At 40.0% G+C, this 27,050-nt stretch overlaps 1 long non-coding RNA gene across 3 annotated transcripts in view; it reads right to left on the bottom strand.

The window, feature by feature from the left end:
* Window positions 1–27,050, bottom strand: part of LOC106019814 (uncharacterized) — a 60,979-nt gene that overhangs the window by 20,717 nt on the left and 13,212 nt on the right. For all 3 annotated transcript variants that reach the window (XR_011811410.1, XR_002406057.4, XR_011811411.1), the window contains exon 2: window positions 10,862–10,997. This is a non-coding gene — a long non-coding RNA (uncharacterized lncRNA). The remainder of the gene's footprint in view (window positions 1–10,861; window positions 10,998–27,050) is intronic.

A 27,050-nucleotide genomic window follows, 5' to 3' on the forward strand; every position in this document is an offset into this window, starting at 1 on the left:
ACAAGGAATTTGCAAATCTCATCTTGTTAACAACTGCAATGGTCCTTGGTATTACTCAGATATAATCATCTATGTACCTGCTTAGGAACTGCCAGTCTGCAGAGCTCAGAGTTTGTCTCCCTGTCTTTCCATCCGTGCTCAAATAACCAGGCCTGCCTGCAGTAACCTTCTCCCCAGTATCCTTGCAGATGTTGCCCGCCCCCTCCTCCCGAAGGTTGTCCTGGAGGGAACATGCAGTTCCAGGGTGACTCATACCCCACACACTATCCCTTACTCATTCAAATAGTTTCATTAAAGGCACTGGACCACAGTAGATGAGAAAACTCATTTCACTGCGAGCCTGAGAGCCTGTTTCAGTATGAACACGCGAGAGAAGAGAATAAAGATCGAGACAAAGCACCTGTGATCATCTCCATGGATAAAGGGCAGATAGGTGGGATCCTTCTGAGGAAGGAAGAACTTCTATGATCATGGCACCCCTTATTCAAGCATTTACGGAAGTGCTCAGTGATTTCTACACCATAGAACCAGTGCAAATACCTACAGCCCCTTCCCCAGCAATGTTGACACTTGTTTTCTTATCCAGAATCTCAATTCTTTAAGAAAAAAGTGAAACCTCCCCAATCCACTCCCTTCTCTGAGGAACCAGGTAAGTGCACAGAACACTGAACTCTCCCACTGACTGGTTGGGACCCTCAAGTGTGGGATTTATCACCAAAGCCCTATATTTTAACTCATCTTTAAATTATTTTTAAATCAGAGGCTTTGCTTGGCTTGCTTCAGTTACCTGAGAAGTGCTATATGGTCCTACTTCTTGGAGAAGAAACTGCAAAACCACAAAGTATAAAGGCCTTTAAGAGTGTAAAGTAAAAAACATTTGAGGAAATGCAAGCACTGAACTTCTCAGTGGTCAAAAGGTGGTAAAGAAAAATCACAGAACAGAGAGAAGTGACAAGAGCAAAGCAATAGGAAGAAGAGATCAACAGAGAATGGTGGCAAGCCTGGCCAAAGAAAGATTAAGGTGACTGCTGAAGAGCTATGCTGGGCAGAGACCAGCACCACCATGCTGGCAGGAGACATGCAGTGTCTCCAATGCAAAGGACAGCATCCCCAAAGCCAATAGGGATTTTCAGTGCTGGAACAGTGAAACAGTTCATTTAAAGCCAGCACATCAGGCACATTAATGTTTTGTTGTTGTTGTTCTTAATTCTTGGTAAAAGGAAATGAGTACGTTTTAATCAAATATTGAAAATACATTTGAATTTTCAGTTCATGAAAAAGGCGGCTCTCTGGAGTAGGGATCCTGTAGGAGTCCCACCAACTTAGTTAGGAAAGAGGTAGACAAGATGCCTAGCCTTATGAATAGGCAGTTCTTAAAATATGCAAGCCAGAAAAGTGCAGTTAATAGTTTTGCATGTTATCAGACAAGCCAGAAAGAAAGAAGAAGTAGTAATGGAAATGGTGATTTTACCAAGAATTTTGCTTTTGCCAACATTCAGAGCTCTGCAAGATCCACAGCCACTCCCAACAAGACAGACCTAAAAATAAACCTGCTATACAGTTGCTGATGAGGCAGGATCTTTCACCTCACCTTTGTATTTACAGCCAGAGCTGCAAAGCTTATGTTTTGTTGGCTTGTTCTTATTTAGACAGCCTGGTACAATGTTTGAAGTCATATGAAAACTAAGTAACATGACAATTGTTTTCTACACTTAGAAATGTTAATTTCTTGTAAAGCTTGTTCAATTAACTAAGAAAATCCAGAGGACATGCTGACTTTGTCTTGTTTCCCCTCCCCCAAATGCATTTTACAAAACTCCAGTAGAGTCTTAACCAAAACAATGTGCTGATATGAGAAGCTGTCTGCATTCCTCTTTTGCAATTCACCTTACACTCTGCAAGTTACTTGAAGATAAGCTCTTCTCGATGCCAAAAAACTCCAGCAAGAGGTGAAGGCTTCTTTGCAATGGGTAAAGTGCTGCACAATTTTGTCAAGTTATTCATTGCATTCTTGTTAGTGCATCCCCACCCTTAGTGTATTCCCTGCAGTCGCTCCTCTTCCAAGTGACCCCAGCAATAGTTAGGGGTGGGAATAGCCCATCTCAAGCTTGATTATTAGATAATCAACATTAGATGCTGATTTAACTTCTCTATTTTCACACTCATCCCTCCTTATGGAGAGGAACAGTCCTTTAATTAGGAACCTGCGACATGCCTGCTCCCTTTCCCCTGTCGCAGGCGATATTCAGGGGATTTAGCTCAGTTCTGGGAAAGTACCCTCATGTTCTGAGATCTTTTGAGTAGGAAAGGGAAGGGGAGTAGTAACACTTTTCTGCTTTTTCTATTTGTATTATATTCAGCTTTGTTCTAAAGGGAGGTAATCTCCAAAAACAGCAAACTAAAACCAATTTAAGAATAGTGGAAGAAAAATGATTTCTCCTAAATGCATTTATATGCATGCACACAACAGAACTGCAAAAGAAATACACATTGAAATTTGCGTTCCCAGACCAGCATAAGGAACAGCAAATGCCTATATGGAAGAGCTGACAATGCAGGGAATCAATGACTTCTGACACATTTCAATCCTCCCTTTTAACATACACGTTTTATGATTCTTTTCACAGAGGGTAGAGGTTCCCATCATCCCACTAATCTCATAGCCAGTGGTTCAGCAAAACAGAATTCAACTTCCAAAAAAGGGGTCAGCTAGAATCTCAGGACTTGTGATACTGAAATAGAAATCCATAAATTTCAGAAGAAAATCTGAAAAAAAACGTTTGGAGAATGAATTACATTTACTCCTAAAGCAACGCTGGTATTTCCAAAAGAAGGTCCCACAGAGCTTGTGTGAAGACAGAATAAATACAAAACAAAGAAAAAAATGTTGGTTCTAACAGATGATCCTATCAAACAACAAGCTCTTAACCAACTGATATTTGTATAAAGAGATGTAGATAGGAATTAACAAGGTTGCACATATAACTGAGGGACACAATTTCATCTGCTTTTTCTTTTCATCCCACCCCCAAAACATTTAAGTCCTTTTGAAATTCTCAGCTCCAATGCTATTGTAAGCTTTTCAGGGGAAGGATGGCAATGTGTACACAGAATGCCCTGGACAGTAGGATCGTGGCCCCATTCTGGGGCTTACTACAGTAATATTAATAAATATCACCAGTGGAATTAACTGTTCATCTCTGTGTTCCTCTCACCTGAGAAACAGAGGTCTCATGCTTCACATGTAAAAAGGGCAATTAGCAGAGAAACAATTTTAAGGGAGAATATAAAGATGAGGTGAAAATATCAGGAGATGAGTACATAGAAATGAAATGATATGGAGAACAGCCTTGTGGAATGCAAGTCCTTCAGGTGCTGATATATAATCGGGTACAGTTCCACTGTTTCTACCTTTTTTCCAATGAATGCCATGGTGTGCCATGCAGACAACTCTTTCAAATGAGCCATCTGATTCTGAATTATGACCTGGTGCAGTTATTTCTGTTATCCGAGAAAGATTGAAGCAATTAGCTAATAAGTTGTGCAAATTTTAAAACATGGAAATAAGAAAAATATCTTAAAACTAAATGTAGTGAAATGCTAACTCTCTAAGTCTATAGCCATATTTCTTCTAGCCTCTTCAGACAAACTAATGGACAAAATCTAAACCAGGGAGAGGCTGCAAGCAGTCCTGTCACCTGAACACAGCCACTTCCGCAGTAGAATCTAGAAGCTAAGACAAAGGAATATATTTTTATTTTTCATAGTGCTAGTTTTTCAGCTATGTTTGATCTAATTATTCAGTTGTTTGTTCTAGGGAAAAAAACAAACAAACAAACAACTCTCCAAACCACATAAGGAAACAACTATAACTCAAAAAATTTCTTTTGGGCCAGTTCAAGGGCTGCATCAGGAGAGCTGGGGGGCAGAGTATGAAACATAATTTGCTCGTTTCCTCCTTTACTAACTCACAATGTAAGCTTAGAAATACTACTAGTTCTGGGTTAACAGTTTAATCTCTCCCTCCTTTTAAAGTGTGCATGCTCTGTAAGCATACCAAACATCTTAATATTTTAAAATATACACTACAAAAAAAAAAAATATCTGTATGTATTAAAGCTGTGTTGGACAAGCTAATATTTTCCCTTATATTACTTGGGAACAGAGAGCTGTTGAAAGGAGTGTAATGAAAGTCACAAGGATGAAGAAGAGCAAATATTTACTAGATAAAGAGCCTGAATGTCACACTTCTTAATGCAAGAGGCATTGTGACATTGCTCATTTAATCTGGGCTCTGCTAATTGGTCTACTGTACAAGGAAAAATCTTTGGGAGTCCTTCTGGGAATGTCTCACATCATTCCCTATCAGCTGTTGACATACAAATACTCTAGTAATGAAAATATTTTCATTCCTTCATAACAGCATTCCCTGTCCTGTTTAATCTTATTTTCTCTCTTTCTAAAAACAAGCTTCTGTGTGGGGTTTCTGAACTAACGGACCTGATGCCATATATCAAAAATGTCCTGTGCTCCTGTCAAACTTACTAGGAGTCCACCCAAAAGAGTGAATGGGGAAAAAAAACACAAGGATTTATAGCAACAACAAGGAATTTTAAACAACATTTGAAATTAATTTCTGGTCTGCATCATTTTGAAGGACTGTAAATGTAACTAGACTAGAACTAAGCCGTACCTGCCTTAAGTCTCCATCCCTAGCAGTAAAGTAGCTGACTCAGGATCCAGCTCCTTGCTACAAAGGGACAGGTTTGCAAGTTTCCAGAAACATTGTGAAGTATAATATTTTTGCAAACTCTGTCACTTTTATGTATAGGAGTGCTGGGGGACGAGCAGCTGGAAACCCTGGGTGTCTTCCTGCACTCCAACCAGACTCTTTTCTGAAGTGTGGGTTCAGGCTTGCTAAGCATGAGGACGTTAGTGATTTACTGCTGGAGATATATAAAATGGTGTTGAAAAGACTTCCAGACAACTCCTTCTGCACTCCCTGCTCTGCATCTTGAGAGCACATCAGCTCTTCAGGGCAGACCCCTCTGCAGAGGCTGCACTGTCCTCTTCAACTCCAACAGCAATTCCTACCGGGACAATTTGCATTTTCAGTGCACTCCTTTTAACCGCTTAGCACCCCACTTTGTGCACAGGCACTTACCTCGGGAAATAGGAATGCATTCTGCTGTGCATGAAATCCATGCAGCAGAGTCATCACAATTTTGTCAGAAAAATCTCTTTTGGAAATGATTTCAAAATTATTTCAAAAGCTGATACTTTCACATTGTGCTAGATCCTTGTGCAGGTAAACACATTTCTTCCCCTACGTAAACTCCACACCTAAATGCTGCCCTTAAATTATTTGGCTTGCTTTATTAATATTTTTGTCTTTAATACCACAGCTGGTCCAAATGCAAGGTCTGTGGTATGATGCAAACTGCTGCCCCTCCCGCCCCCACCCCACTCCCAGGGGACCTCTGCCTCCACCCCCATCCTGCTGCCCAGGTTGTGGCATTCCTTTCTGCACCCTATCACTGTCACACTCCCCTCCTGGAAACAGGTGCAAGAAGATTAAAAACCCACTCATTCAGCTGGGATTTTCATCTGTTTGCACCTTCCTCTTTGCCACTTCTATGTGTCAACATCTCTCGAGCAGAAGGCGGAGGGAAGGCACGCTCGTGGTCATGGTGTTTGCTGTTTACAGTGAGAAACAGGAGTTTTATTTGAGGGACAGCTGTATCAGGAGGTAGGAGAATGCTTAATACACAAAGGTTTTACATAAATTTTGTTGGACTTTTTCTTAAAAAGCATGTGTGCTTTTTTTCCTCTGAAACTGAAGTTTCATTTGAAATGTCAGCATTAACGGATCCTTAAAAGGAAGAGAAAAGTTCATCTTAATGAATTTTTGAATAATACATCAGTGTCCTGCTTTTTAATTTCTAACTGGTTCATTTCTGAAGACACCAATATTGCCACCAACCCAACATGATGTGAGGACTGAAACATGGTACCGGTTTTGGTTTTAGCTATGAAGTTGCTGTATGTCAAACTGTCACTGCAACACAAACCAGGGGGCTGAGTGTTAACCACATTTAATATTTTAAAAATAATGATAGCACAGTGACTGATTTTTTTTTCCACGGGAGCGTGATAGAACTGCAGCTGGCATTGGGAACAGCATTACAATCCTTGCACTTGAAAACTCTGTAAGCTGCAGCCACCTTTTCCCTAAAAATTCCACTTAGAAAAAGGGTCATGTTCCCTTCCCCTTTCTCACTCTGAATTAAAGCAGCCTGTACCCTCTCACCCCTATTTTTAATGGACAAAACCTCTCACAAAGTTTGAGCTTTTTGGTTGCCCAGCACCTGTACTCTTTGGACTTGGGGTCTGTATTACAGAAGTATCCACACTGTGGGAATTTCAGAGTTCTGAGCTTTTAAAATCCACCCCTCCCCCAGAACAAGCTTTCTGGTACCCCCTGGGAGGCCAGGCCTCCCAGCCCAAGGACTGATCCGTACGGGGGTGGTTCCTACAGGGGCTGTTCCTGACCAGTTCCAGAAGCGTCCCTGGCATGCCCATGGGACCCCCAGCAAAGAGCCATTCCTCAACAGATTTCCTAGGGCAGGCAGGCCTTCAGATTTGAAGTCATTCAGTGCCATGGTCACATCCCAAGACCAATTGAAGAAAAACTTACGGAAACTGGTAGTTTCAATACTTCTTAGCAAGGTGTGCACTGCCTGAATGCAACCCACTGGAACCAAACCCCTGGGGCTGCACGAGCATAGTAGACGGGTCTGGGTCGTTCCCACCTGATTCCCTGGGTGTCTCTGGCCAGGAAGAAGAACTGCTCCTTAGAGCCAGAATCTGGTCCTTTTGCTGACTGACCCAGGAGCAGTGTGACATGGAAAATGGTCTGGAAACAAAAGCTATGAAGGAAAATGGTATGTGCAGTCTTGTATCGCAGTAAAGTTTTTTTTTGGAGTGGAAAGGATTATGTGAGCAAGAACAGCCATAGAGATTGGCCCTAATTTTTCAAAGATACTCTGACATTTTTTGTAAAGAGGAGCTTATTTCAGATACAGTGCATTGGCTAAAATTTCACAGGTGAGCACACAATTAGAACTGTGTGTAGCCAAGTGTGCTCTTCAGAGTGGGTTTGGTCACGCTTACATATAAGGACTCCTAACGGATTTACCTTTGGAGTGTTTCCAGGGCCTTCATAAGGACCTTGCAGAAAGTGCTAATTGCTTCCGCATGCAACTCCTCCACTAACCATCGGGATGCACCTGTCCCAGGGTGTACCAGCAGTACTCAAACCCAGACTGAACATCATAGGCCATGCAGTTTCTACGTAGCCATGAACTAAGATTTTCCCCTGATATGAGGCAAGGAGGGCAGAAGGGGGCATCAGTGAAACAGTGAGAGTTGCATCAGCGGAGCAGCGAAGACGACCTGAAGAGAGGCCGTCTCCAGAGAGATAACAGCATCTGAGGAACAGGACAAGGAGCCCAGTGAGACATTTCTGCATGGGCTTCCCAAAGAACCTACACTCTATAAACAAAGTGAAGGCACTACCTACTAGCATTCAACAGAGGAAATAATATGCTCGTAATAGTGAGAAAGGTTTTGCATGGCGCTCTGAATGTAGCTAATACTGAGAAGAAAAGTGTGTATTATTTTCATCATTTAATCTTATATGCCAGAAAAAAAGAGAAATTTAAATTTGTATGTAAAGGAAATGATTTCAACATTTAGCCTGTCAGAAGTAACACAACAAATTTGGGGAGTGTAAAAATATTGTTCCTAACAGATACCACTTTATAAGAAGTTCTGACTTTGATAGATAGTAGAGAGTGAGAAAGCTTAACAAATGGGTTTCCAGTTATATGTGCATGGATTAAAAATATCATTACTTTTATGAATAGTCCAATGCTGTTTTCAAATTAGTGCTAAAGTCTCCAAAACCCCTTTTAAAGATTTTTTTTTAAAAAGTTCATGAAACATTGGATTGAGAAAAACCTGCCTTACTGGAGCATGTCTAACTCTTGATAGCACCACAGCAGTAAATGAACATTTTAAAATACAAACATTTGTTGTGACTCCTGCCTCTGGTGCTGCTGAACACGGTGACCAGCCATGAAACGCTGAGCATGTACTCTATGCTTATGCTTTTCTCTAGTTCCTAGCAGAATTTCTGCCTTGAAATTTCAAAGGCTACCAAATCAAGGCCTAAGGCAGTGTTCTGCTCTACCATTTGGCCTCTTTTTTTTTTTTTTTTTTTTTTTTTATCCATGTGCTTCAGATGCTAGCTTTAAATCCCTTCTGCTGCAGTGAGAATCATGCAAGGTGACTTTGAGTGGGACACCCATCCTCCTGCTGTCTCCTTGCTGGGTGGCAGTAATGCCTCAGCGTGCTGCTGGTACTGGGAGGGGAGCAAGTCATGGAGCTGTTACTTACCCCTCTCTCCGTTTTAGCTGATTCCCTCCTGTACCCCCAACTCCTCTTCACTCTCTATTTTGCATCTCCTAATTTGGCCCCTGCTTTAAGCCCTCCCACACTGGGAAGTTATTTGGTAGCCACAGGCAGTCACTGGCTTTTCCCTGGAGGCGCATACTCCCTGGTCTAGTTTTCCATCTGCAGCCTTGTGTTGCATCTCTTCACCTCCCCCAGCTTTACTGTGATCGAGTGAGCAAAATACATCTCTCACCCACCTCCTAGGAGCTGGCATGCATGTGTATCTCTCTCACACCAAGTCAAAAAAAATAGGAGAGATTTCTCTCTTTAGCTCCACTCATATTCAGGACCCCTTAATATTCCATCTATATTTTTACTAGGTATTGCAGAAGAGCTGTCTGTATTCTCCAAGGGAAAGCTTTCAATAAGTTGGGTAGTTTTTCTTCTTTTTCTTCTTCTAAAAAGGGGTATGTGTCATTCAGGCTTCCAGAAAGTCTGAAAGTCTACTCCTGCTTGGAAAGTCCCATTTTCCCTTTAAAGGGAAGACGAAAAAAAAGTCTTCGTCCTTCAGAATCCTTAGATGCTTTTATGGATCTTTTGTTGACTACTTTGTGAACTCAGAAGTCTGATATCAGCTACTCTATAGAAAGGATACAGGCTGTTCTACCGTAACTGGAATTATTTTTAAACACTTCCCCCTCACAGACCAAATCCTTGGAGGCTAAGGGGGGAGACAGACCAACTGCGTTTATATGGAGAACAGAACAGCCTACAAGAGCACAGTTCAGGAAAAAATATGGAAAGTGTGGTGAAAGAAAACAGGTTATGCATATTCAGAGTAAACGTATTTTGACAGTGTCATGAGAGACAATCGACAACTTAGATCTGGATACAAAAGCTCAGGTCAGACGATTCAATGTGCCTGCCTGAGAACTTGCACCCCAGCCCAATTATTGGCAGACTGATACATCCTTATGACTACTAATAATTATGCCTTTGCTGAAATATCCACTCAAACTTTTGCTGTCTGAAATTGAGGTTTCTATCATTTGCACATATACATAAGTTTTCTTTTGCTTTAAAATTCCAGGCAGAGCACTGAAGGAACAAAACAAACAACCAAACAAGCCTTCCCATACTTAAGTAGTGCAGCAATGAAAAAGAACTAGGGAGAAAATTTACTGGAATGACTTCAGGTAAATCACAAAGGACTTCCAAACAGAATATTCAAGGCAGTGTATGAAAGTAAGGTAACAGAAACAGGCTCAGAAGGATTTCACTTGAACTGATACATTTTGATTTTCGAGATGCTTTTCCCTTTAACTAGCAGATTTTAATTTCGCATTGATTTCAGCCTGTCAGATTGAGCTGAGAGGTGACTATAAGCCTATGGCATTACAGGGAGAAAAAGCTAAAACTATGCAGAAATTATGATCTGTGAAAAAAATACCAGAAACAAAAGAACTTTTCCTTAACTCACTTTCAAAGCAATTATAAGCAAAACATAATACCAAACAAAACTGTCCAGCATGTGTAACCATCTGTACTCCCAATGTCAGGTTGCAGATATCTGCTTTTAAAAATGCATTCTCCCATTTGTTTCTCCTGTAGCTCCTGTGAGCACAGTCAGAACAGTGAAACTGGAATTGGCTTTTAACGAATGATCAATTAGCACACAGCTGTACCCTATAGCCTCTTTTGAAACTGAACTCTCCTACAGCCAGCTTAATCCTGCACATATTGCCTAACAGTTCCGGTCTTACTAAAGAACACCAGACAGAACTTTACTAAACTCAATTTTTCTACGTTTTAGCAATTTCTAGTACTTCTGAGAAAGTCTGACCTCCTGCAGGCACAGGAGACCACAACTTTTACATTACAAATTCTCAACTATTTCACTTAAAAGGTGAGGGGGTTTAGCTCTTGGGGCTGCAGATGAAAATTAAAAGTAAAAATAATAAAAATGCAGTAGAGTGTTACATTGAAGAAAGGTGAATATCATGTCTTTGGGGACTTTTAAACTTGTGGCTAATTCTGCTGAATAGAAGTGTAGGCATGTAAGACCATGACAATAAAATTACAGTGCATTTAGATTTACAGCTAGAAAGAGGATGAGACTAGGCTGATGACAACTGTCCTAAAAAGTAGAGTGCAAGCATGGTGCAAAGATATATGCTACATCCCTGGCATATTAAACTTTTTTTTCAAGTGTAGAAGAAAATTTGCAATATTTCAACATTAAGCGACAATTAGAAAATTAAACCAGAACTAAAGTTTTCTGTGCTGCCCACTACAACACAGAAAAGTTAACTCCCAGTATGGACAAAAGCTTCTAATCCAGGATTTTAATCTGTTTACCTGAAGTTTGCTATAGACCTTGATAAAACTGAACTCATTGCTGTACCTGACAGGGTCCCCAGGTCACTGGAAGCAGGCAGCCCACCAGATCCCACATCTCGCAGAACATTGTTGTAACCTTCCTCAGGACCCTTCTGCAGCGTTGTGCTTTCCAGGAGGTTTTTCAGCTGTGCTGACGATGTCTGCTTGAGAAATAAATACACACATCTTTCTGAAAACAAATGTCATGTCTTTAGTAAATAATTTGTCTTCAGGTGTTGAATAATAGTATTTGTATACTTGGAAGCACAGCAAGGCTTATTTTTTTTTTTTTCATTTGTAGCACAGATGTAGTCAATAGTGCTTTAAATATGGCAGCTACTTAGAAAACATTCTTTATTGAATCTGACAGAACTTATCAGGCACACTACAAAACTGTTGCAGTTTTCAATTTGTGTTATTTTCAATATGCTACACTTTCAGTGCAGCTCTTAAGTAGGATTGTTAAAGTATTAAATCTCTGAACTTGCCATGTGCTTATTACAGAATTTACAAGCCTATTATTCATACACTCAAATGATAATTTTTACACTACTTTAAACAAGTGCATGCATTCTGTAGCAAACACACAAGTGTTTTTCACATTTACTGGGATGGAGAATAAGACAAGAAATATTCAGGAGATATCCACATCAAAAGTGTAAGTAGGATTTATGTAATGCCTTATGCATTTTAGGTATCTGATAGTGGTGGACCTTTAGAGCAGGATCTAGCCTTATATGAACTTGTTCCCCTCTACCCTAGCATGACTGGGTGCAGGAAACTCCTTGCAGCCTTCCTGTGAGCAACAAGTGCGGGGCTGGGAGGTGAAGAGCAGCTGCCCACCAGGCAGGAAGAGGTTATAGGGATTTGCACTGCCTTAGGTGTAACACAGGCCTGCACCATTCTCACACACAAAATGAACATCTTCACCTTTTCTTAGCTTCTTTAGGATTAAAAGTAATAAAGCCCTTTTACTTACAGACCAAGGTGGTAAAGTGTTAATACTGTATGGTATAAGACAAGACAAATACCTAATCAATCCCAGTTGTGCTCTTTACATGCATTGCAAAATAGGCTTCACACAGATTGATTCATCATTAAATGTCGGTAAGGATCCCACGAGGGTCCTGAGGTTCCAATCCAGCCCACCTACACAGAGCTGATCACATAGCTGTGGCCTTGAAAGCACGCCCTTTATGCTAACCTGGTACTTAAACCCCAACATGCTTTTAAAATGCATTTGAAGTTTTTTGGCGTCCCTGTTGGAATGAAGGCCAAATCCACAGGGATGTGGTCAGCTTGGCTGGACCTTCACTGTCAGAGGAACACAGATAAGGATAGTGGGGCTAGTGGCTTGGCCTGCTGAACTGTCTTCTCTTCTTAACTTAGGAATTATTTAGGGAGTAAGTAGGACAGGAAACTTCTCCCTACCCCCAGTTTATTAAATGATTTCCTGCCAGTCCTTAGTTTAAGCAACTTGTTGCTCAAAGCCTTAGGAAAAAGTTGTGAGTGGCTCACATCTGGGCAGGGAACAACAGGAAGGGAAGGACAAGCAGAGAGCTAATTGGCCTTTTTACACTTTGCCAGGGTAGCTAGCATGTCGCAGATAAGCTTTCCTCAGTGGTGATACCCTGCCTGTCCCTTCCTCTCTTTCAATCCACCTGGTCTTGAAACAATCATGTCAGCTGTGACTCCTGGCCAACACCAAAGGATGACAGAGTGACCTTCTCCACACACCAGCACTCAGGGAAGCTACAGTTAACTTCACAGTTTTCTAAGCACAGCAGAAGTAAGCAGTTTTTCCAGTGATCTCGTTAACATAATTGCACCCCCTACCCCGAATCAGCACTAGTAAGATTACCTAATAAGTGAATTTCATTTACCAAACCAGTCCATAAATGATGCCTATTTCATCAACAATTTACAGTAATAATTAATTGAGACACTTTTCAAAGTGATCTTTCTAAAGCTCTATCAAACGCTGCTTATATTTTTTCTGAAAAAGGCAGATTTCAGACAACAGCCTGGTGAGACAATCATATTAACAAATAGTTTGGCATCTAGATAACCAAACTGATTAACTAAAGGTTACGTTCCAGTAGTCCCAGTCCCAATACATCATCATGCTATGTCCACACAGACATGATGTACGGGCATTTTTGTCTTCAGAAGTAGACCCTAAATGGTCTTTTGAAGAACAAAGTCTTCACATTCCTTTAATTGCAACTGTATATCAACTATTCCTTTCTATTCTTTTTCCTGTTCTGCTGCCAACTTGCAAGCACAGGAAGCATGTGCAGAAATTATATTGATACATGCCTGATTTACTGAAAAAATTGGCTGTTTAAAAGGCTAAAACCCTTCTTCAAAAAATTTGGTATTTTAATCAAATTTTCGTAATCATTTATAAGAAGTCATCAAGCATCATCTCAGTGACTTAGACCCTGAGAGATTTTTTAGACCTCAGTGTATTTTCAGTGCTCCATGCTGAACTCTCCTTGTTGGTGTTCAGTTGCTCTGAGATGCAGTGCCCAGACTAGGACGCATTAGGCCTGGTGCTTTCCAATGCTACTTGAATAAAATGATTATTTCATGGGTAAATGTATTAAATGCTTTTAGTGCAACATAAGGAAGAAGGAATCGCAATAACCGATGTTAGATCAGCCACTGACCATTGGTTATGCAGCAGGTTACTCCTGTCCTGTGACAGTACCTCACACTTGTCCCTCTTGACCAAAATCCCCCCCCCTTTTTTTTAAATTCCAGTTCATAACTGTCACCTTCATAACCCCTACTCTAATTTTCCAATTGTGTTTTTGACGAATGTGTCAAAAAGCACCATGCCCAGGTTCTCTGTGATAGGCCACCCAACACATCCTTTGTTTGACAACGAACCACTAATAACACCTCCTGGAATGAAGGTTTGCACTATGCTTTCCACACATGTGCTGTAGTCGTTCCATGAAGGTCTGATACTCCAAGCCTTATGAAAACATTGCAGAAAATCTTTCTTTTCTATCTTCAAGGCCTACTATTTTCCTTGTGGAAGGAACAAGGCCAGCCTGTACTGCAAAACTCAAGATCAACGTGCAACTCATCCTTTTTCCACTACTGTTACTCGACTCCATCTTTATGGAGCATTTATACGTCCTGTTCTGTTCTCTGTTTAGAGCAAAAGTAGTCAGCATATCATTGAAACACAGTCTTGGAGGTGACAGTGTTGCCATCTTTTATGGAGAATAAAAAAAACCTCTAAGTAGAATTAAACAAAAACACACACATGCACAACATCAAACCACCAGTATTTCAGATATGAAGTGTAGAAGGTGTTTGTGTTATGTTTCTTCCTGGACAATTTGGCCAGAGCAGCAGTATTCTGACATCTGTAATCACCTGTCAAAGAACTAAGAATGCCACACCGATTTTTACATTTGACACATCACACTTCAATCTCAAGCTATTTTAGAAACGTTTATTTTATTTTTATTTATTTTTTTTTGTTATCTTTCACAGAGTTTGGCCATTCTGAAGAAAGTTTTTGTGCTGTGTACAACCTGCCAGGGTGATGAGAAGGAAAAAACACACAACGCAGAAAATCCACGTTTCTCTACTGATAATCAAACTTTTCAAGTAAAAAGTTACTATGGTTATACCTCATCCAACAGCTAAAGATGTGTCATTCTGCACAGAAGACAGGCACTTTTTTTTTTTTTTTTGTCTCCTAGAATATGTTTCTAATTTAAGTTTGAAAAAATATTTCCATTGTGCCATATATGCGGTAACTCAAAACCAAAATGAAAGGATTAAAATCAGGGCTGCACAGAATGGTTTAAATTAAATTCAGGTAGTGGGGAAGACTGCCGTATCTGGCAAGCTCCCACTTACTGAGCTTTCTGGCCAAGAGGCAAGATGAAGCATAACAATCCTTACCTGCCAAGTCTAAAGCAATTTTGAGGCTTTTATTCATCTCTTAAAATAAAACGTTAATGCTCTTGGAAGCTCGCCTACCCACACAGTAGATCTCACCTGTCTTTTCTTTATCCTCACACAAATATACTATAGCATGCTTCAGTAATGACTGAAAATATTTTTTTTTTTTTTTCTAAATACATGGTATTCAATCTTATTGTCCATTACACCTCAGTGGAAGTCATGACTAAATCATACTGGTATTTTGAAAATCTTAGCTAATAGATTACAAGTTACTGCTAACAACATACAGTAAAAAAGAGCTGAAATTTGGGCTGTGGAATGCCCTTTTCCTGTCTGTCACCCTTCCCAGACCTATAAACACCCTGGTGTCCCCACAGCCTTCCAAGTTAAATCTGCATCCCTCCCAAATGGTTCTGTTTATGATACTGCAAACTGATTTACTTATGATTCATATTACTACTACAGCCAACATGAAATCAGCCCTAAGGCTTCCCCAAATACATCATTTCATCCCTGAATGGATTCCTCTTGGCTAAGGAGAGACAGGATAAGCCGAGCTCTGACTTCGGCATACCAAGCTCAGTCTTTCAGAAAAGGCACTGGTGTTGAAGAATTAAAGATTTCATGAACTTCTTCAGAGATTCCTCAAAACAGTAATATCAAGTTATTTTTTACAGATACTTGAGAAGAAATAAGATATATAAATAATTCATACACTTCTCTGGAGATTTCTTCTCATCCTGTATGGGGTTTAAAGATTTTTTTTTGTTACTGGTACCAGTAACCGAACAGTACAGTAACAGCCTGGCCTAATAAGGCCACAGTTAATCTGTGCAGACCATCTACCTGCAGGGAGTTACTTATTCCAAGCCAGGGAGTTCCCAAACTTTTTCTGCCACACGTACAACCATCAGCAACAGCAAATACCTTCCCTGGCAGCACCAGTTCCCATTTTGAAGTGGTTTGCACCCCTCCCAGTAGAACACTCACCACATTATCTAAGCTGTTGCATTCTGCAGCAATCTAGACATTATTATTTGCTGTAAAACCTGAAAAAAATGCAGCAATAGTACACCAAGTAACAGGCATGGCTGTGCTGAGAAACTAGTGCCAATTCTTTTAATGCTATTTTCTGTCTCCCTTGAAAACAGTTTTATTTATTTATTTTAAAGTGTATCTTAACTAAGAAATTCTGACAGCTTCATTAAAATACAGACTTCACATAATTCTGGTTGGGACTATAAGTGTTGTAACAGGTCAAGCAGAAGATTTTGTTTTGCTTTCATTATTATAGACCAAGATCACGTCTGAAGAAATCCAGAGGGTTCTGAGCACTTTGGGGTGGACTGGCAGCAAGTAATGGGACTATTCTTAGTGCTATGCATTCTGCAAGACAGTAGTGTAAGAAAAAGATGGTTAGCTTTGCTCATAATTTATCAGGAAAAAAAAAAGGAAGGAGTGACTTAGCAAGTTTATGATAAAGGCTGTTTTGATTAGTAGCGTCTTCTTTCTTGACCACATTTTATGAAATGGGATAATAATTCTTGGAGACTACCACTCACCACTTGCCAGTGATAGGGAAAGTAGGCAGGGATGCGTGACAGCGAAGATGTGGTACCCAGCCTGCTTGTCTGCAAGCTGCTCTCAGATTGATGCGTACTGCAAAATGTTCAGAGCTCCACGTCGATGGCCCTGCAAAGAACTATCTGCCTGTTACATAGTCTGCAGAACAGAGGATGGGATATGAATCATGGCAACCCTGAGCAGGGCTGAGAGACCAGGGAAAGAAAATTTCACTGTCAAGCAGAAGGCAAGTTTTCAGTTTTATTTTTATTTTTTAAACTTATATGCCAAGTGACTTATTTCATGATGATTTCAACTGCCACATCAGTGACCTCTGTGTTCAGAATGTGTTTCCAGTACTGGAACATGCAGAAAGCTTTCTTCTTAAATTACAGAGAGTTCAAATAAGTATAATCCTAAACGGGATCTCAGCTTCAGAACAGAATCAGAGTCACTTGTGCCATTATCAGATCATCTTCTCAGACAACCCGAGGTCAGGCCAACCTAGGCAATTATTTATAGTCATTTGTGTGGAACTCATGGCATTTGAAAGCCTCATGAAAGCTCATCAGGCTGCACAGAACTCCAGAGGTCATTTCTGTTCCCTCTCATTACACCAGTTCCTAACAGCAGGGCGATTAGAAACACTCCTTCAATTCTAGGTGGCGATGTTTGGCTTATTAAGGAAAAAGGACATGCTGCAGCCCACAATGAAGAAGAGATTCAGACTAATGTCTGAACTCATGTGGCAAGGTTGTTCCATAACATTAGGCATTTCAATGAGGACAACCTTTCTACCTGATCAAAGAAAAAGTCACAAAATTACTCTGCATAAATACATGACTGAACACACGGTCAGCTAGGTGGGAAGTGTACAGAAAAAAGGCTTTGAATTTACCCACATTCAGTTATTCTGAAGGCCTAAAAAATGAGATGGACTTAGCCTTTCATGTGCAGCACAGGCAGGGTATTGTTTGGACTCCAGCACATGGAGCTGGGTTCCTGTATTTGCCATCATCTAAAGGCTGAAGATGGACAGACAGCTGGATATTGCACGTCAGGGACTGGTGGAGAGCTGAGACTTCTCCACCATTCACATCTCCAAGTAATTGCTTGTTTCATTTGCCCAGCCCCTGCTTTGGCTTGTAAACCCACAACCATTAGATATAGAATCACAGTACAGTCAGAGTATTCACCCATTTACCAAAAGTACCACTAATTATACAGATACAAAGATACTAAAGAGCAGCTATGGAAGCAGAAAAGATATCCTTCACATTAAATAGTGCAAAGCATTATTTAATTTGAAGGCAAAAATACTAGGAAAAGTACTGGTGTACTGTCATTGCTTAAATTTCCTATATTTCATTTTTGTAATTTCCTCTTTCCACAGGTACTATAAACTGGATACTGTGGTTGGTCTCACTTCTCTTTAAGAAAAAAAAAAAATCATCTCTATTATTGCTAGTTTGTCATACAGCATGCACCCAGTGGAGGAAAGCAGCATTGGCAGCACACAATTAATGAAAATTCTGCAGGAGTTCAAGGACCAGATCCCATCCCTCCCATCCAACTTCCACGTTTGTTTTGAGCTTTCACAGGAAATACAAGTTTCATCCTAACATCTATATCTATCTCTATAGATAGCAAAACAAGGGAAAAAAGAGCTTAATTCTGTTAAGCAGTCACCTTTCTACACTCTCTATCCACTTGTTGGCTGCTAAGCTCCACTGCTGAATGAACTACATTCTTCATTTCTATTCTATTATCATGCACTTCCCTGAAAATCAGTCCCTTTATTCACACACATGTTCATTCTTTTAGGATACTGTTCTTAGTTATTACAGTGGTTTCGTGTTTAAAAAAAATCAGCACAATCTCACCACTCTCTTCCTCCACAGATTGCAGAAGAGGGTCTAATGTTGACTTCAGTTTACACACATTGCCTAGAACCTGTGGCAATGAAGTGGCTGCTTTATTATTTTCTTCAGGGTATCTCTCTTTAAAAGTGATTTCATTTTCATTTAAATGTTTTCTGTGTTCCCTGCTCAAATATTGTTTCATTAAGCATTTATCAGTATGACAAAGGAAAAATGTGAAATATGAAAATGTGCATAGCTAAGCCCAACACGGCAGGTCTGCAGTACTATTTATTGTAGAGAGAAAGATGTAACAGAAAAGTCCAGCTCAGCTGATTTAGCATTGTATTACATTAAGCGTGTACCATACTGTCTTGATGAAAACCAGAACTGTGATGGTCTACCTTGTTAAAGAGCATAAAATTCTGAAGCCATCGCTGGCTGGAAACAATAGCATAGCATTGTATCACTCAAAGCTGACGTACTTCCCAGCTTCTAAAACAAAAGACAGCCAATAGGTTCTAAATATCAATGCATAAAGCTGAAGCTTCCCTAGGATGCAAGGTGTAGACGAGATGTGTTTGTCCAATACAAATGCTGCAGTATACTCACCTACTTCTAAGAAATTTGAAAAAAGATCCTCAGTTATTCCCAAACATCTATCTATAGCTCTCCAAAAATTTTAACGGACCTAGTGAAATCTTGTTCATTCCCAGACAGCCTCTTCTATCCAATACCACCCACCCATGATTTCAGCAGCATACTTCTCCCCATGGCAAAACAGCCTCAACAGATCCCCACCACACTAACAGGGCCCATTTGCACCCTTCATTTGTGAGTGTTGAGACAGAAGACTCATATGGCCTACTGTAACAGAAGATTCTTCTGCCACAGCTTTGTTCTGTTTCTGGAGAAGTATGCAGCTGGTGTATATACACACCGAGATGCCTTTCCACTTAATCTTCACCCTTCAGTGACAGCTGTCACTCGTCTTGGGTGGACAGCTCATGTCAGGGGGTTGACAGTGCAAGGTTTTAGAGTTCTACACGGTGCAATCAAAAAACATCAATAGATGAGAAGTGCAAGAAGCAGAAAATAGACAAGGATCTTCACAAAGTGTATTCTGGACTGTTGCTTATAGATGCTAATAAAGATTGTCATCTGATAGTCTCCATCGATACCCAGGTGGTGAGAAGTCAGTTATTTGTCTGTATGTGGTGGATGATCTATGAAATGATGCTCAGACACTGAATACACCTGCCTGCAATTCATCCTCCTACAGTCTGAACACACCAGTGGACGAAATGGGATGCTGCATTGTTTTGGATCATGCAAAGGGAATTCAGAATGACAACCTGAGAACAAATATTGACCTGAAAATTGGAAGCTGTCCTCTTTGTTTTTTGGGGGTGAGGCAGAGGGTGGTGGTAGAGGCATGGAGTGGAAATGAATCCCAGAATAAAGGTCTCAGCCCCACTTCTTTGTCCATGACTCAACTACGAACCTGAACAATCTGACTAGCAGAAAGCTGCACTCATGAATTTCACTAAGATCCACAAGTGCATTTCTTACAGAGGAGGACACTTGGAGTAGGGAACTTCCTTAGAGTTCCCCACTCTAAGAAATAGAGGGAATGGATATGTCTGCCATGAGGTAGAAAATTGACTCCTCCACACACAACATGGGTTTTGAAGCTAACTGGAGAGGTCAAAGCCACATGGAAATGACCCAATTATAAATAAATAAATAAACATGCATCAAAAAATGGTGTTCCCAGGGTTGGAGCCTGGGAAAATAGAAGATCTGCGAGGGCGCTGAAGGTAAGGGATAATTAGAAATCCGTGACGCAGTTTGACAGGGACAGACATTTGGCTCTGGCTCAGCCAAGCATTGGGAGAAACTGGGAGAGAGATGTGCACGCTGCCCCTTTCCTGCCACATGAAGAATGTGCAGAGACCTCACGGCTCAGCAGAGCTGCCGGGCACCCCTTCCCTTCCGTTGTTCACATGGGACAAGCGTGGGTTCCCTGAGCTGTCCTTGCAGGGGAGATGTTTTTCTTTGCGAAGTTTTAAAGCCATTGAGTATGTGCCTTTAAAGCCAGCTGTCTGCTATTAGGATTTCATTACTGCACACTGCTCATGATTTTGGCAAGCCTGTGTGACAATTAACATGAATTCTTCTGGGAGGGATGCAGCACATGACATCATATAGTAAATCCTCTAATATTAGAACCTTTCCTTCGTGCCCTACTGTACTTGTTAGGGTAACAAACTCAAAATGAAAAGTGTAATTACACAACAAGTCTTTCAATTGTACCATACATTAACTTCTAATACTTTAAGTATTCAAATCTGAATCTGGCACAAAATACATTGGAAGATGAAACTTGACATATCTAATCAGGCACTAATATAAGTCTTCAACATAAGCCTCCAACAATTAAAAGAGTTTCATAATGGGAAATCTCAGGTAAGATAATAGCAACAGTTGAAGAACAATTGCCCTTGTCTGACTTTGCAGTGCATTCTGAAAATTCGCATGCTAACAAATGCTAGGAAACTAAAGCTCTCAGAACAAGCAGCATTTTGCAGCCAAATCCCCCTGAGAACAGCTTTCTAAAAATATTGGTGATATAGAAAAAGAGTGGCTTACAAACCTTAGCTTATCCCCAGGAATCCCCCTCGATGAATTTATTCTAACTTTATGGATAAGTAGTTTAAAGAAAGATTAATATTGTGTTTTTCAAGAGTAGTCACAAAACAGATTCAAGAAAACATGCAGGATTTGATGTAGCCTGTCATGTAACCAAAGAAACAAATGTTAATACTTCCAGGATTCACTCAGAACATTAGAACAACTCCACCTTAACCCTTGTTCTCTGTTCTCCATTAGTATAGTAAGTTACTTGTCTGGAAAAAGGGACTGTTATTCTGTAGTACTTCTAGGGTAAGTTATTCAGGTTTTTAGGATTTCATATACTTTTATGAGAAGACTCCTGAAAGCAGAAGATTTAAACAAATAACCAAAGCCAGGCCTACCCAGTTTTAATCACCCTGTTATTTACCCCTTTTGTGTGTGACCTTCAGCTTTTGGTTAACCGAGTAAACAAGACTGATCATGTCCCCTCTTTATTTCCTACTTAGTCTTTATACTAATTACTATAGCTAGAAAAGGTCACAGTGGCTGACACTGCAACTGCAATTCACTAACACAAGCAAAATACAGTATTCGTTTTGAAAGCTCTAAAGCTATCCCGTTACACATTATCTTGCTGCCTTCTTTTGAGATGCACTTCCAAAGTTACCACGCAACAACTTTAATAACAAGAAGCATTCTAATGCTTTATTTTTCTTGGTAGTTACAGAGGAATACTTAAAACTTCAAAAGAAAAGCTGAAGCTCCGCTAGTATAAATTGTCCCAGCTTCACTGTTTCAAATAGCATGAAGACAGCATACATCCTCAGAGAATCTAGCACAAGTCTCTGATTCAAACACTTATGTTACACTTGGTTTTCTTTAACTATGTACACTTTCAAAGCAAATTTGAACTATAATATTTTCGTCACATAGACTTTTTCTGCTCTTTCACTGAAAATTTATTCTACCTATTTATATACAACTTAACATTGTCCTAGAATTAACAGCAATGAGAAAAATTATAAGCATACTTACTTTTTCTTTGTTTATTGATTCAACAGAAGGTGAAACTGTTTTAAAGACATTCAGCCCTGCATGTTGTTATTTGGCTGATTCCACCACTGTTTTGCAGCAGAAGCTGCAAGTGACTGGAATTTCCGGAGAGATTGAGAGCACAGCTTGTGTTAACTCATATGTATTCTGCCAGCATTATCTCTATCATCACAGGGTGATAAAAAGCAAAGATACCCCCAAAATACATCATATATTGAAGGTAAAGATGTGAAATAGATCATGGTATGATGACTCTAAGAGCTCTCACCCACAGAAATGACAATTCAGCACACGGTGTAGAATTACAACAAAGGAGGCTTTTGAATGCTCAGAGCTTCTTATTTGTGGTATTATACTAGAACCACAAGATTTGGCTAGGTGATCTTCCATACTTATTTAGTTTCTTCTAACAAACAAGTGTTTTACCTTCCCCTCTTTTCTTCTGCTTTCCTTTCTTTGCTATCCTCAGAGCACTCACATCTTGCAGCTCCAAGGCGAGTATAAATGAGATCTATGTCAGTGCTTGCTTCCAGAGTTGTCTTTTGATACTTGCCTCAAAACAGTCATTAAAGCTAAGATGGAGGTTCATTGCCTGTGATGACTTCTCACAAACTAACACAATAAGTAGCAATTTCAGTCAACAATTTGGTCCACCTCTCCTGTGTATTTTTCAGTAGAACTTGTTTGTGAATAGTAGACTACCTGTTAAAAAGTTTTTTTATTTACACATCTGCTCTACTTGTAGAAGCACTGGTAGCTGAGCAGCCTTTTAGTATCTAACATCTAAAACACCGAGTTCTGATCAAAAACTCTTGAGAAAAACCTGGTTCCTAGCATTTTACCTTATTACAATTAACCCTAGCTAAAGGTCTCCACTCTGTAAAACTCAAAGTTCTTTAGTTATTCCATTAACATAGCACGAACTACAACATAAACCCAATATTCCTTAGGTGAAGAGGTAATATTAAATTATTTTGTATTGTATAAAGAAAAAAATCAACATGGGAAGTACAAGAGTCAGCATGGTCCAACGAACAAGGAAAGGACCTGGACTGTTTGCCCAGCTCTGTCCTCAGCTGGCTGCAGGATCCCGTTACTCTGTCTCAGCATTACCCATGACATTACTCAGGCTGCACTCTTCTTGCTTCCCAGGTAACAGGCTACAGGAGCAGATAGCACTGAGGGGACTACAATTTAGTGAAGCAAACGAGAATTCCACTACAATATATAGATATAATAACAGTTAGGTCCCCCTGTCCTGCTCCTGAAGTAAGGATAAGCTCATGTAACACTGTGCACAAGTTTGCAGACATTTAGTGCTTCTGCAGGAATGGCTTGCATCCTTCAAACAGGTACTTCCCAAAAGACTTGTGAGGGGTAGATCACGTATGACATAAAGGACACTGAATCAGGACACAGCAACGAAAGTCCTCAAGACGCTGTAGTGAGAACAACATTGTTTTATAACATGAATCTCATGAAATGACATTAAAACATCAATGGCATCTGCTTGTAACACTCAACTTTTAAGTTTCCAGGGCTGGACTTTTTTCCTTCCTTCAGGTCAAGTCTCTGAAATTAGCTCCCTGTTCACACTTCCTTAATGAATCAGATATTATCTGCAAGCAGGAGGCCCTTAAAGTGTAGTTTAAATAAAAATTAAGTTTCCATTATAATATGTAGGAATTAGCAGTTGCATCCATTAATTTCCTTCCTATAGCTAAGGAAAGATAGCAGAGATTTTCCAGAGGAGGCTGCTGCAAGTTTATGCTTTCTCACATGCTAGTAGAGCTGTTTCTATAGCAAAACAGTATCTGAAACTGTTAATTTAAATTGCTTTAATTAATAAAAATTAATTTTTAAAAATTAATTTAAATTAAACTGTTAATTTAAAGATGTCAGGAAGAAATAAAACCTGTTGTGGGGCAACTCTTCTGCCCTCAGCCAAGGATTCTGAAAAATCAGCCACCATGTTGCTGCTATATTATGTGATCTGAGATTGTACTAGTGTCCTGGAAAATAATTCTCTGCCTATCACCAACTCCCTCAGCCTTCCTGGCTTCATTCAGGGATCATACCTTCCCTGGCCATTACCATCTGCCATGTATATGCAACAAGTAATTCTCTTATGGGCTTATGCTTCACACCAGAAAAGTTCAAGTATTTATCACAAGATTCAACTTCTGGAGTTTCAAGTGTACACATGACTATTTAAATACTCCTGCTGTGCACAGCTTCACTTGGTGCTGGTCATCTGGGCAAGCTTTTGAAGCTTTTATTCGCAGGTTATAGATACCGAGTGGGTCAGAACAGAGGGAGAGCAAAATCAGACTGAACACAGCACCATGCAGAGACCCAGTAGGTCAGGAGGAACCAGAAAACACCATGCCAGGCCAGTTAGCCCAGGATCAGCATGATGAACACAGGTAGGCTACTTCTGCAGCCTCCTGCACAGGACAGCACCAGGCAGCCCAGTGGCAGCTTGTCCTGGGCTCCCTTATTCATAGCATTAGCACTGCGCAGTGCAGATGTGCAGTGAGAATCCTCATGGAAATTGGCTTGCAACAGCCCAGCCTGCTATGCTATGGCTCCGGGTTGGCCCAGGTCCATTGGCACATCCCATAGACATACATGGAGGCTGATAATGCCAAAATGCTCCTCACCATTAGTGAAGCAAGAAGATATAGAAAAAAACATTATATAGCAAGAAACTTATGTGAATTTTAAGTGTCTCCTGAAATGGATAATGCAATAATGAATTTGTCTCCTTCCCCATGGAAAATATCAGCTCAATGCACTGACTGAGGCAAGGAATCATGCCTCACGCCAACCAGCTCAGTACGCAATCATGATGTTGAAGACTAACGTGAGACACAAACATAGGGGCTAGAGTTAAAACTACATGTGCTATTTTGAATGTAAACACTTTGCAGTAATGGCTCAGTGTCTCCTGCCACCTTTAAGCTATGTCCTCATTTTCAGGTTGTGCTGTACAATCAGGGCAGACCTGCAGATCGAAGGAGCTGATGCAGATGACCCAATGTTAATGGTGTGCTCAGTCTGAGGGTCTTACTTCAAACTAGCTCTGCTCTGGTCCACACATTACTGGTGAGCTCCAAAGACTGGTGATGTTAATGCTGCAGGCCACCTCTTGCAGGAGTATCCTCTAACCATGTGCACAACTCATTTGGAAGAAGGTGCTGCTCAGCACTTGTAAAGATGCCCGAATATGGTTTATTAATAGGACTAATTCCTTAAAATACACTCTCAGAATAGAAACTGAACTGCAATAATTGATTAGGTCAACTGCATTGCTACAGGATGGGTTTTAAGACCTGGAAATAGTAGGTATTATCCCTTACAGGTAATTCTTTGCATTAAAGCATGTTTTCCTTTGAACTTTTTCCTTTCACATTTTTTTTTTTAAAGCCTTAAGTTAAATCAGATGACTTTATTTCAAAATGAAATATATGTCCCATGGCTTCTGACATTTGTATTTTAAAAGTAATCCACCTAAGATGAGGTTCAATTTGTGTCTTCTCTTAGTGGTTACTATCTGGGATTATTATACCATGAACCAATTGTTATTTATGTTACCAGTGGATACAAGGATTTTGTTAGTGGAATTCAGCTTCCAGATTCATTTCATAATCCCTATGCCTATTACTTAGAGAAGAAAAAAGCACAAATCAAGATGACATTTAAAAAAAAGGAGCCTAGACTGGTCTTGTAGGAACATCTAAATCCTTTCCCTTATTAAATACCTTATCTCAACAGCAGTGCACCAGCCATTTAGGAAAATTAAAGAGGGAGATAGCAAAAAGAGACAGCAGATGATAAAGTGCAGTAGTTTCTAGTCACGTAGATAATGAAGGGACTCAGCACATGGCCTTTTCAGTTTATCCCTGCTTCAGCTTATCCTTCATCTGCTTAAATTCAAATGGATCAGTCATTATTAAAATGATTTTGAAATGAGCTACTCCAGTTTCATGTGACTTTTTCTTGTATATCCTATAAAACTTGGTAAATTTGGGGGAAGACAGGTGCTGCACTTTTGTGCCATTTTAACTCAGTTTGGGATTTGATAGCTAACACACAAATTTATTTTCACTCACTAATACACATAGCCATTTGTGGACCTTCTATCCCTTCCAGTGATTTTTCACCTAGAAATACATGGGCTCCCTTGCTGCATATTTTATGCAAGATGCTGAGGGCTTAGAGTTCTGAAAGATACTGGATACTGAAAGCATATTCTAAACAGGATTTTTTTTTTTTCTTCTTTATTATTAGATATTCTTCTTTCATGCTTAGGACATCTAACTTGCTATTTCTAAGAAGCATTGTGTAAGTAAGAGTAGGTGTGAAGCAATGATTGGACACTCCAGCACTTCAAAACTACTTCAGATAAGGTCTCTCCTTCATGCATTTCTTATATGAACATCAATCAGTCTTAAGTAAGCATCTAAGTACTTCATTAAGCAATTGAGCCATGTTCATCATGTTTTTCTCCCTAGGTGTAAAAGCAAACATTATGGATAACTGTTTTGACTGATCCTTGTTGATGTTAAGTGTACATGGTTTCTCTACTTACAACAGAGAAGATAACTTATGGAAATGCACCTTCTATTTGGAACAGAAGGTCGTGATAGTAGAGGGCATCAGGAGAGGATACCTCTGCTCCTTTTTGAAGGATATATTACTGAAAACATTAAACAGCATTTAGTCTCTTTAAATGTTCAAATAGTAACCATAACATGCTAAATAGCATTTACAAAATGACTTCACATTTACCTGATTGTTTTATAGTCTCCCTTTATCATACACCTCCTTTTCCCTCTTTCCTCTCACCCAACTTTAAATCTTGCAACAGAGACCACTTAAGAGATTTCTGACAGTCCCAAACACTTGAGAAAAATAGTTACGGTTCTTACCTTATCCTCTGGCAACACCGCACTGTTTGCACCTCTCCTTTTGTGCCTTCTGGACTAATACTCACATCCAGCATGGACATGCCGTATTGCAGCAGCTGGCTGCTCCCAGCTCCTGTCAGAAGATGGCTTCTGACTTCATTGGCCTTTGGCTGTCATTAGTTCCCCGATGAGCAACACAGCTCCTACCATGAACTGTTTTATGGTGTGCTTCACTGCTGTGTGGTTTCCTTGGCAT

The sequence above is a fragment of the Anas platyrhynchos genome, chromosome 9, assembly GCF_047663525.1.
Source record: "Anas platyrhynchos isolate ZD024472 breed Pekin duck chromosome 9, IASCAAS_PekinDuck_T2T, whole genome shotgun sequence".
NCBI classification, from domain to species: Eukaryota; Metazoa; Chordata; class Aves; order Anseriformes; family Anatidae; genus Anas; species Anas platyrhynchos.